The sequence below is a fragment of the Ambystoma mexicanum genome, chromosome 1q, assembly GCF_040938575.1.
Source record: "Ambystoma mexicanum isolate Mex_15411 chromosome 1q, UKY_AmexF1_1, whole genome shotgun sequence".
NCBI classification, from domain to species: domain Eukaryota; kingdom Metazoa; phylum Chordata; class Amphibia; order Caudata; family Ambystomatidae; genus Ambystoma; species Ambystoma mexicanum.
This window is the reverse complement of record NC_090922.1, coordinates 161645575-161658179: the sequence shown is the minus strand read 5'-3', so window position 1 is coordinate 161658179 and position 12605 is coordinate 161645575. Positions and strand designations below refer to the sequence as shown.

The 12605-nt window shown below is 46.8% G+C and overlaps 1 protein-coding gene across 2 annotated transcripts in view; it reads right to left on the bottom strand.

Moving 5' to 3' along the window:
* Positions 1 to 12605, bottom strand: part of GSE1 (Gse1 coiled-coil protein) — a 1546392-nt gene that overhangs the window by 847984 nt on the left and 685803 nt on the right. The gene's annotated exons all lie outside the window — the stretch shown is intronic.

Sequence of the window (12605 nt, the reverse complement as noted above, 5' to 3'; positions counted from 1 at the left end):
AATCTTAAAAGCCAGATTGACGAACTAAAAGATAAAGGTAGAGTGGCCATCCTACTCCTCATTGACTTGTCGGTGGCCTTTGACCTGATCAACCACAAGGTACTTTGTGACCACCTCGCATCTGCGGCTCATTTTTCAAGATCAGCTATCAAGTGGATTCAATCATTCATTGATAACAGGACCATGCGGGTCTTCTCACCCTCGGCAGCTGCTGACCCTATCCCTATCACCTGTGGAGTGCCACAAGGTTCATGTGTGTCGCCCACTTTGTACAATATCTTTACAAAGCCCCTATTTGATAAACTGGACCGTTTCGGTGTCACCTACACTAATTAAGCAGATGACACCCAGATACTCTACCTTTATCATCAGGTACATACGACACAGATGTAGCCAGGATCAACAAAATCTATACCATCATTCAGGGATGGATGGCCCTCCGTGGCATCTGCCTGAATGATGAGAAGACGGAGATTCTCCTGGTAGGATCACAAACCAACCTACAGAAACTCAGCTCTAACTTCACCAGCATCTGCATAGTTGGGAACATCATACCCATTGCCAAAGATGTAAAAACCTTAGGCTTTTACTTCGATGCAAATTCCAAATTTACCAAACATGTAAGGGCATGCAGACCATTACTATCACCCAACAGCTGTCTCATTCTCGCCAGAGCACTTATACAATCCAAACTGGACTACCATAATGGGCTTTGCTTAGGTGCCAATAAGTCCATCCTGAACAAACTGCAGATTTTGCAAAACGCGCCGAGTAGCACTGAACATACCTAGTAGAGAGCACATATCTGCAACTAGAAAGCTCTGCAAATGGCTCTCCATTCAAGATAAAATCAACCTCAAAACTCTCTGCCTTACCCACAAAGCACTGAACCACAGTGCCACACCCTATCTGACGGACAAATTAACCATGAGATTGTCTACCCGTACTACTCGATCCAACAACACCCCCTGCCTCTTGGTTCCAAGATACAACCTTAAAAGAGTGGTTGGCTCCAGCTTCGCCATCCTGGCCGCCCAGCTATGGAACACTCTCCCACAGGATATAAATATGATACAAGTTTTTGAAAACTTCCGAAGATGTGTTATCACCTGGCTACTCAATAAGAACTAACTTTATCTCCATCCCAGCCTTCTGCACCTAGCCTGCCTATCCATGACTCCGCTTGCTCTTGTATGACTCTTCACTATGCGATGTATGCTTGTACCAATGCACTGCCTTGATTCTAATCGCCTGGTATATCATGTCCCAAGTATTCTCCTGCATGATTTACCCTAAGTGACATCTGTAATCTTAAATGATTGTAACATATATTATGTGACCTATGTACCTGTATAAGTTTTCGCAACATGTAACCCATTTTTCATTTACTAGCGCCCAGATTCCCACGGGTCAGGCGCGCTATATAAATAAAATAAACAAACAAACGTATGCTGCTTCGAAGTACACATTGAAAGAAAACTAGGAACAAAATCCATCCTCCTCTCTGTCATTACTTATAAGTGTGAACATCTCATAATTCTACAGGCTTCATTAAGGAGCTGCACCTTAATCAATTTGGGTGAGATGCCAGAAGGGTGAAAAAGTAGGAGGCCCAAGACAACTCGGAATCTAATGATTCAAGCAGCATGCCCACCCTTTCACAGTGGGCAGTGTGCTTAGGTGTGACTGGACCTACCAGGGGCCAAGCATCATAACGACGTTCAGCCCGGCTGGAAGTGGGAGCTGCAATGGGGTATTGTGGGTATCAGCCCAGGGCCACCTTTAAAGGTGGGGGCATCAGCCTCTGGTTTACCACCCAGAAGAAAATACCTGCTTGTGACCTCGGTCAGCCTCCAGCTTTTCCCACTTTCCCATTTTCCAAATGTAGGACAGCCCCCACCATCTAAGTTGTAAATATTAGGAGTTGTGCATTGGCCTTGAGAACACTGTCTAAAATAAGTAATGTGTAATTATATATTATTAATTTTAAAAAAAAAAGAAAATGGGTCTCTCACAGGAAGCAGTCAAATAATTTCTTAAGTAAAAATGTATATAATGCAATCATAATTCTGTATCTCAATAGTGAATTTTCAAGGAAGAACACTGAAGAAATACAAACAAATAAACCTATATAATCACATAAATTTAATTCTTTATAGAAAATGATATATACGAAACACAACATTCAATAAAATCCTTACATAAACATCATACAAATGCATTGAATAAAGTGAATCTAATTCACCCATGGCACGTAAACATTACTCATGTGCAAAAAAGTGTAGCATACATTACATCATCAACAATAAATGTGTTCATTATCAAAACAGACCATTCACCACTGCTCACTGTCTAATGTCAGACCATTGGTAGTGGAATACGGTGAACTAATGGGTGGTCAGGGAAACCCAACTCATCACACCACATACGTTTCTCAGAATCTACATCTAAAGAACTTTCCCTTTCACTAGTTTTGACAGCAAAACATAAGACTCATACAACATTATCCATCATCTCCAGGACACGTGGGGCCAGTGGGCAAGCTTCCCCTCACTTCTTAACCATGGAGAGTGCCTCAAGAGGTCCTCAAGAATCCTTACAGCTGGCTAGATACAAAATGAACTCAATCAATCAATACGCACCTGCACCAGTTTCTTCCCCAAAGAACCTCTTGCCTTGCATGTCTACGTTAGAGGATTCCTAATTGCCTCCCATTCGACTTTTGAAGTAGATTACTTGTTGAAATAAATTTCACTGCAATATTTCCTGCAACGGCACAATAACAACTACGGCTAAAACCTCAAGTTGTTTTGTGATTTCTATTCAACCGCATGTTCCCAAAACAAGTCCCTGCATGTTAATGTCCCCAGACGACGGTGTTAGTTAGTTGTAAAGTTGGCAATCGCGGGTATGCTATTTGTGCATATCAAAATTGTTACATTGCCCAATGATTTGACTATTTCCTGGGAGACACGATTTCCTCTTGTTTATGGTGATGGCCCCAGGGGTCTACGAGTTATGGGGTGTATATCCGTCTGAATGCTTTTCTACATATGTGCAGCAGATTGCTGAGTGGGTTTGTATATTTGATGTCCCTATGAAGGCATGTACCAATATATGGAGTACGTTTTTTGCTTTGCTCTTCTTCTCCCCTTTCTTTGATTGTTGGATTAGTATTTGTAGCGAAAATGGCAGGATTAGACCTTTTGGGCCGGATTCACAGAAGGGTTTTATAATAATGCAATCCCATAGGAAAACGTTCTGTGAATATGGCCCTTTGTCCTTTACTGATGAACAATTAGTGTTCCTTTGTTTTTTGATAATCTTAATTTTGAACAATTAGGCACATCAAACGCGATGATTGATTCATTTTTAAACTTAAAAAAGAAAACATTTTGGAGCCAAATGCATGGTCATTTACTCACCGAGTATTCAAGGGGAAATCTTCATAACTCTTGGCCGCCAGGTGTATAATGAACCATGCTTGTTTTTGGAAGATGAAGAGTACAAATCATTGTATTCGCGTGTTGCTACTAAATGTAGCAGGGATTGGACGTCATTAAAGATCACTAGGGCCCAGAAAACCAGCCGCAAAATATGAGAAATTAGAGACAGATGAAGCCTCTTTTTTGACCGACACCACAATTCGGAATGCTAAGGATAAACTGGAAATGGTAGAGAAACGGATGACTGAGTTTGTCAAAACTATGACCAATAAAAAAATGGAAAAACGGAGAAAAGATTTACAAAATGTCTGCAAAGCGATAGTTCATCCATATTTAAATCCAGATAAGGTAGGGCCAACATCTTTGAATAATTTTGATACACAAAGGCCCAATGATTGGAACCAACCTTATAAGAAAAGAGTAACTTTCTCTGATACATCTCCGGGTTCTGACAAGGAAGGGGAGATATCCTACACAAGAGGGTCTAGACCATATTGCAATAACAGAAAACCTTTTTAAGCAGGGGCTACCCCAGGAGGAAACCCAGCAGGGAATACCCGCCTCTAAACCAGCCATTCCGCCACCAGATCAAGGGCCCCTTCAATTTCACACCTTTTTCAAGACCCAGAGAAAGGCTGATAAGAGAATCTTCTGTGATTTTAGTTATCTCCTGGAAAACATTTACCAACGATGAATTGAGCATCCTAGACAAGTGTTTCTCCTTCATTCCAATAAAAAATCCCCCAAAATTGCAAGTGGAAGGTGAGCTTCGCTATTTATTGTGCAAAGTGAGATTGAAAGACTTTTTTGGCAACATTTCAGTTTCGGTAACTGCCTTTGCTGGTTATACCCCATTTTGACCCAAATCATCTTTTATACCATCGAACCATATGGATTCCAAAGACACACTTACGTTCGAAGAGGCAGTCCTTATTGATTTCTATTCCATTTATGATTGCTCTGATAAAAAAAAAAAGATGGCTCTAGTTTAACATCAAAATATCTGAGCGGGATCAGTTACATAGACTCCCTTATGATGAATTTGTGGTCATTAAGTCGCAGTTTAAGTCTATTACTACCATAGGAATGGTTAGTACTGCAAGTCCGCGCACTGCCCAATGTTATGTTAAAACAGTTGAGACATCAAATAGATTGTGCAATTATCTATTCAGATGATCAGCCGACACGTGTTTCGACCCCCCCCCAGTCCTCCCCCCTGTCATTCTCAAGGCTCTATAATACTGTTTGTTAAGACTGTCTAAATGTTGTGCTCTTCGAAGATATTATAATGACTTCTGATGTCTAATAGTTGATATATTAACTCTAGGGTTCGAGGGATATCTTTAAAGTATGCCCCAATACACAGGATCGTTCCCGGGTACCGCTGCTATCCTAGGCCATTACTAGAATGTGCAAATGGATTTACATTAGTGTTGCTTATAGACCCGGTCTCTCCTAACCTCCTCGTCCCCGTCTCCCCTTTCATCCCAGGCGCTCTCACCTTTTTCTAAACCATTCCTTATGGGCCAGTCTCTCCCTTCATCCCAAGCGCTCTCTCCTCACCTTCTGTCATTCCTTATAGGCCAGTCTCTCCATTCATCCCAAGCTCAGTCGTCTTCTCGGCTTCAGCCATCATTCATTGCAGACCTGGTCTCTCCTTTCCTCCTCACTCTGTATCCCCACTTATAACGGGTTCTCACCTTCTATCCATCCGACCCTTGTGCTACTCATAATAGGCCTCCTGTCCCCATCATTTCCTCTTCTCTCCTTGGCAGCCGGCCCTTCTGGTCATCACAGGCCTTGCCTTTCTTTTCCTCTCTCTACCCCGTGCATTCATGACCGGCCCTCTCTTCCCCATCACTATCGCTTTACATTCATTGCATCGGCTCTGTCTTTCACTGGACTGTATCTTGCCAGTCATCAGCGCAGCCTCTTCTTTGGACCCTTGTCTTTCCCTTTTAATCAAGTGCCAGCCATAGATCTCATTTGAGACCCAACCTGAGCTGCTGGTAGATGCCAAAAAGGAGACTTCCCGTGCCAGGCATCTAAACTGCGACACTGCCAGAGGGGTTCCGATCAGGATGCCAGCCAACAGAGTGCAACGCTGAAGGGCCCTGTAGCAAAGAGGGCCCCGAAACGCTCCCTGGATCATAGATTCCAGTGAGGCCCAACCATCATCACCTGACGCCAGAAATCGGGTCACTTAGCTAGGAGGGGACTTCTCTTACTCTTCACAGCATTTAACCTGTCGGCGGGTGGCTCAAAAAGCAATGAACACAGTCTCCTATGAAACCAGATGCGGAGTAAGGCACATGATTGCTTTGTAGTTGACTAAGGAACTGAGTCTCGTGCTGAGTGATGCAGGCCGAACCGAAGCATAAAATGTGATGTTGCTCCTCAAACAGAGTTGTCCTGCACAGCGGTGCTGTGCACTCCTGTTTTGGTGCTTTTTGCCCAATCCCTCATTGTTTGACACACCTTGGGACATCGCCCCCCACACCCGATCCCACCCAGCTCTGCCAACCCCCACTTACCTTCCTCTTCCCGGAGGACCACCTGCACCATTCTAGCTTTTTTGGTTTTTCCTTGCTCGCACCACTTTCTTTTTAAAGGCGCTCCCGCTACTGATATGACCTCACTTGCTCACCCCCCCCCCTTTGTTCCGGCATTCACCACAGACCGTTTCCCCACTCCCACTCTCCCCATCATTACTGAAAGTCTCCCAATCTCTCTTTTCCAGAGTCTATGACAAACAAGACCAGCGTCCCAGAGCATTGGAAAAATAACAACACACACCCGATAAAATGGGCGTGAGCGCAGGATCAGCCAGTAGGATGGCGTAGACAGGGATGGTTTGGAATGTGCCCAGTGGCATGGCACTTGGTTAAGAGCCCTCCAAAAAAAAAATCAACCAATTGTGCCACTTTTGACAATGCCGACTAGTCTAGGGCATCTGGAGTAGGCGTTGGATGGGCATCATGTCCCAGGGCTGCCTTTGATTTCCATTCAACCTCGAGTGTGAGATCCTGCGGACAAAATTCGTCCAAAACACCAACATGTAAAAAATTAAATTAAAAAAAAAAAGTCATCTTCTGAGTTAATCAGACAATTTATTTCTAAAAATGCACGTCCTGCAAACGCCTAATAATAGCTGGGACGTATGCTGCGACCCCTCCCATCTAGACCTCGCTGAATAATGCAGCATCTTTGTTTACTGACGGGCTGTAAACAGATCAGGCAGAATAATGTGAAATCAGGGCTACTGAATAATGCACGCAGCAGGAGCTGCGCAGCCTCCTCTTTCCCTGCGGCCCTGCAGTTTAGACCAGAGACCCTTCTGCTAAGAGAGGGAAGCGCCTCCGTAATCACCTGGCACAAATTCATTTCAAATGGGGGCCGAGTCGCTTGGCACATGCTCAAAAAGGGAAGCGCTGGTGCACGCACAATACGGTGAGCGCGCTGGCTCACGCAGGATACCAGGAGCAGCAGCACGCGCACCATACTGAACGTGCTAGCGTATGCATGCCGCTGGGCAGGATGGCGGGTGCACGATGGTGCGATTACTGACTGGAAGGGCTGGGACCTTGCTGCATGAGATGCCATGAGCACTGTTAGCACACGCATGACACCGGGCTTATCGGCACATGCACTGTCCGGGTCCCAAAGTCCACACTCTGCACCTTCCACAATGCCATGGCCCTCTGACCACCGGCCTTGCCCCCTGGCACCAATTGCACCTTGCAAGGGCATTGTCCACTTTACGCTCCAACTCAGGAAACCAAACCTTCTCTCGAAGCTGGGCCTTAGTCTTGTTTGCCCCTTGATACCAACATGGGCCAACGCAAGAATCTTGTCCTGCAGGTCTAATGGACTCACCAACTGAGTTCCACGCAACAAAACACCCTCAGGCCCCACAGACAACTCAGAACGGACCCTCCACAGCCCCTGCACAAACACCTGCGCCTCTGGTGTCTTATTCTGGGACACAGACAAAAAGGACTTCCAACGGCCATCCCGTACCTGGACAACAATGTCCCACAGACCTGGATGATTTTTAGTGGCCTCCATCCCTGCCGTAAACTTTAATGTCACCCCATAATCCTGCAACTGCAGGAGCCAACGTTGCAACCAAATTGGCGGTCTCAGAGCCGAACCCCGACATAATAGGGATAAGCGGCTTGTGATCTGTATACACGGTAACCGGATACCCAAAAAAGGTAAAGATGAAAATGTTGAAAGCACCACAAGACCGCCAATGCCTCCCTCTCAATCTGAGAATAGCGGCGCTCCGTTTCAGACAGGGCCTTACTAGCATAAGCCACCGGCCTCCTCACACCCCGCCCATGGACCTGCACCAGTACTGTTCCCAACCCGACAGGGCTACCATCCACCACAATCTCTGTAGCCCGGGCATGATCAAAGTAAGTCATGACAGTGTCTGCAACCAATGCGACCTTCACCCTGCGAAAAGCATCCTCTTCCACCAACCCCACCACCATTCCTGACCCCCTCTGTGAGCAACCACAGGGGTTCAGCGATAGTGGCCAAATTGGGGACAAACCATCCACAAAAGTAAACCATCCCCAAAAAACTTCGCACTGCAGTGGGTGATTTAGGGCGAGGCGCCATTTTTATGTCATCCACCTTTTTTGGATTCGGGGACAACCCACCATCATGAAAAACAAACCCAAAAAAATCCACATTCGGCTGCATGATCTTACACTTACGCCTATTAAATATCAACCAATGACTGTCCAGGCAGGCAAAAACCACTGCCAGCAGCGGAAGATGTTCCTTGTAGGTTCCAGAGAAAACAAGCACATCACCACTAACGTTCAGAACACCAAGGAGCCCTCCCAACACACCCCTGTTAGTGTTCTGAAAAACCTCAGCAGTAGATGACACACCAAAACTCAACCGTTTATACCTAAACATCCCACATAGGACGAAAAAGTCATAATGGGTCTCGAGTCCACATGCAGAGGCACCTGATGATAACTCACCCTCAGATCAAGAGTAGAAAAGACAACAGACACCTGAAGATCAGCAAGGATATCATCAAGAGTGGGCGTGGTATGCCGCTCACGACCAATAGCCCGATTCGGTAGCCGCATATCAACACAAATTCATACCTCATCGGGGGCCTTAGGTTTGACTGTGACCACAATCAGGGACACCAATGGCATGGGACCCTCCAGTCGCTCAATAATGTCAGCCTTCTCAAGCTTCTCCAACACCAGCTCCACTTTGTGCCGCAAATGCAAGGGAATAGGGCGATGTTGCAAAGCCACGGGCTGCACAGAGAGATCAATATGAAGCTTCACTTCCTGGTCCTTCAGACCCCACACCCCATCAAGAAATTGGCGTTTTTCTCTCGAAGGCCCTCAGCTTTGCCGACATACACCTGAAATGCAAAACAGACTAGGCCCAGATATTCAGCCATAGCACAACTCAACAACTTATCCTTTGCAACAGGAGTCGCATAGAAAGTAGTGTCCACGGGCCATTCTCATGCACCACCAAGGAGTGAAAAGTCCCATCCAAGGGTGACACAACCCCATAAGTAAAAATCCAAATCCTGGGACAATGCAGAACAGGTCGAAGCAGCAGCATATCAAATTGTGTTGTCAGCATCACATTCATTGTTGCCCCGGTGTCAATAAGCACTGGCACTGTGACACCCAACACCGCCACCACACAAGGTTTACGACCAGTACTATCCAGGCATATTGCAGGCACGTAAAAAACATCAATTTCATCCGCTGCACCCCCAAACTTTGAAGGCGGCCCTCCACCATCACAGCCATACCCCTCCAGCGAGGTCTGGAAGAAACAAACGGGGCAGTGCAAAGTGATTCGGCATCCCACACCGGCTACAGATCTGGCCGGTTGCCGAGCAGCAAACCACTGCAATTGTCACAAACCCTCCTGTCGCCTCCATCAGCCGACCGACATGACCCCTGCAATCCTCTCGAAGGCCAGCCCAGCTGCCTGGGCAATCCTCTAGCCGACAATGTGCGCCGACACAACCCATCTGGCTTTGGAGGCTTCATCCATTTGTGCAGCACGAGATGAGGACAACTCCTGTGACCTCCCAAACTCCAGAATACGCTGCAACGAAAAGTCTGGCTTCTGCAGAATCTGCTTCCTTAATGCAGACAATGCACAGTGATGGATAATCTGTGCTCATATCTCCTCTGATTCATCACCAAGACAAGATGCCGCCAAACTCTGTAACCTCGCACACTATGCATCCAATGACTGCGCCGGATCCTGATAAGCCTGCAGGAGCTGAAAGCGCTCATAATCCTTATTCACCATGGGCCAAATGTACACCTGAAGTGCCAATTTTGCCACTGCAGCACCAGAGAGTTAAATACCGGATTAACATCACTACCTGCACAGAAGAGAAGCATTGCCGTCATCTTCGGATCGTCATCCTCACCAGATGTGGCAAATAACCTCTCAAGACACTCGACCCACAGGTACCAGCTCGATCCCAGCGCCGCCGGCGCACTAAGGATGTCAAATTCAGGAACCGGTGCCCCCGAAAAACTCCTGGCCAGTCCTTGCACCGTTCCAGAACTCCTTGCCACATCCCGGCTTGCTCCTCCTACAGGACTAACACCAGCGCCAGCCATTTCATCCTCCCATTCATCTGCCATCAGGGATTTCCGCCAGCACTCCTCACAGCCAGGCCCTCTTCACACCCACCGTGATCCCAGCAGCCGCACGAGCACCCGCCATGGACGCAAGTGGCCAGCAGCAAAGATGACAGCACGAGCAGCCACCACAGGCCGCAAGCCCCACTTTGCAAGACACCGGAGAGGAGCAAAATAGGTCAGTTCGCTGGGTTCATTCTTGCAGAGGGGCACCCATGATTATTTTTTGATTGTTTAAGGGACTTAGGTTTAGTTACCTTAAGTTTCCTAGGGTCATCCAGACGTGGACCCCTTGCTCACTGTGCTCAGAGGCACAGCACCACCTCACTGATGAGGCCCAACAAGCCTGAAACACGTGTCTGGGTTTGCTGTTAGTACTCTTGTTCAGAAGAGTATTGGCATAGCATTTAGGTGCTGGACTGCCCATATGGGCGGGATAAAGAATGATATGCAAATGGTTAATTCCCTTCTGTGAAAGGTACAGTGAGCTAAAGTGTGGCTGCAGACTCTCGAGTGGGTACCTTCCCAAAGAACAGGTCATTTAGCCGTGTTCGTTCTTGTAGAGGGGCACACATGACTATTTTTTTTAACTCCCTTTATTCATGTACACCCATTCCCCACACACACGAGAGTGCTCACCTGACAAACATGACGGCTCATGTTATAAGGGGAAGGAAAAGGAAAATGGGAGTCAGTGCCCTTTACGTGTAGTTCAGCCGGATTGCAAGGGGTTGCTGTGCTGTAGGAACTGCTTGTTTGAAGGTACATTCAATAAAACTAAAGTAAGGTACTAAAAGCTCTGCTTACTCAGATTCCCTCAATAGTTTGATGCCATCGTCGCAAGAGTATCTTGCTATGCTTGCCAAACCCCCATCCCACCGCCAGCTCTCCGGGGAGCGGGCTTCTCGTTCTGTGGTTGGTTCTAGTGGATTGCATGTTCTGCAATGTGCTGTTCCTTTCTCAACTTGTAGTTTCCCATTTGAGGTACTTCTGTGTTATCTTCAGCACATTACGGACAAGTGATTCTCTTTGCGCACTGTTATTTGGTTCAGAGAGTCCGAGGTTCATGAATGAATTGGGACCCAGAATGCCGGGACACGTTGCCTCTTGCGTCTCGGCAGCTGCAGTTCACAAACTGGAAGTCCCTCATGCACCAACGGGAGTTGAAAGGTTCGAGAGTGGCAGGCGGTGGACTACCGGACCTGCACCCACATACATGCCAACTCTCCCGATTTAGGCGGAAGACTCCTGAGTTTTCATGAAATAATATTGCTATTTTTCACGTTCTCCCGCCTAAAATACTTCTAGCCCCAATACATCCGTGCACGAGATGGATGTATCTCGTGCAATAACTTGCCATGCCCAGGAATGATCGTATCCCCGATGCTGAGGTGGGGGTGGGGGCATCCACCAGGGCCTGCACCTTCTCAGGATCTGGACGCATGCCCTTGTTAGAGAATATGTGTCCAAAGAACTTGAGTGTGGTCTTGTTGATTTCACATTTTTCTGGGTTGAGTGTGAGGTTGGCATTTTCTAACGCCATGCAGACCCTACGTAATGTGTCATCGTGGCTTTCCTGGGAAGTGCCGAAGATGAGGATATCATCACTGTAATTCAAACAATGCGGGATGTGTTTAATTATTTGGTGTATTTCATTCTGAAAGATCTCGGCTGCGGATGACACACCGAAGCTTAGTCTCTTATATCTGAAGAGCCCTAGATGGGTTGAGAATGTGGTTATATATCGAGAGGACGGGTGAAGTTCGAGTTGGTGGTAACCCTTGTTCAGGTCTAGCTTCGAGAAGATGGTGGCCCCGTGTAGAAGATGTATCATGTCGGTCATGCGTGGAGCTAAGTGTCTCTCTCTTTCGATGGCCACGTTTGGAGCACGCATGTCCACGCATATGCGTATCTTGGATGTGCCATCTTTCTTGGGTACGGGTACTATTGGTGAAACCCATGGAGTCGGGCCTGACGCTGGTTCGATTATGTCTTGTTGTAGTAATGAATGGATCTCGTCTTCAACTTGCCGTTGTATGTTGAGGGGAATGCCCCGATAATGTTGGGCAATGGGTTTCACTTGCTGATTAATGTGCAGTTTGATCTGTTTGTCTTTTAGACACCCTAGTCCTCTGAACAGGGCCGGAAATACTTTCTGTATCATGTCTTTGGCGCTGGAGGTGTATGCAGACATGATCTGATACATGATACTGATGAGGCCCATTTGTATCGCTGTGCGGAAGCTTAGGATGCTTCCTCCCGGGACTTCACCTCTGATTACATATATTTTCACTTTCTGGCTCTGCTCCTTGTAGTTGCAGCGTGCGTTGAACATCCCAATGCAGTCTAGTGGTCTGTTGGATCCGTAGGGGTATATTAGCGTGTCGGCTTTCTTGAAGTCTTTCTCGACTTCCAACGACTTATATATTATGTCATTGATGACATTCACAGTGGCGCCTGTGTCTATCAGAAACTCTAGATTTTGGCCATTCAGTTG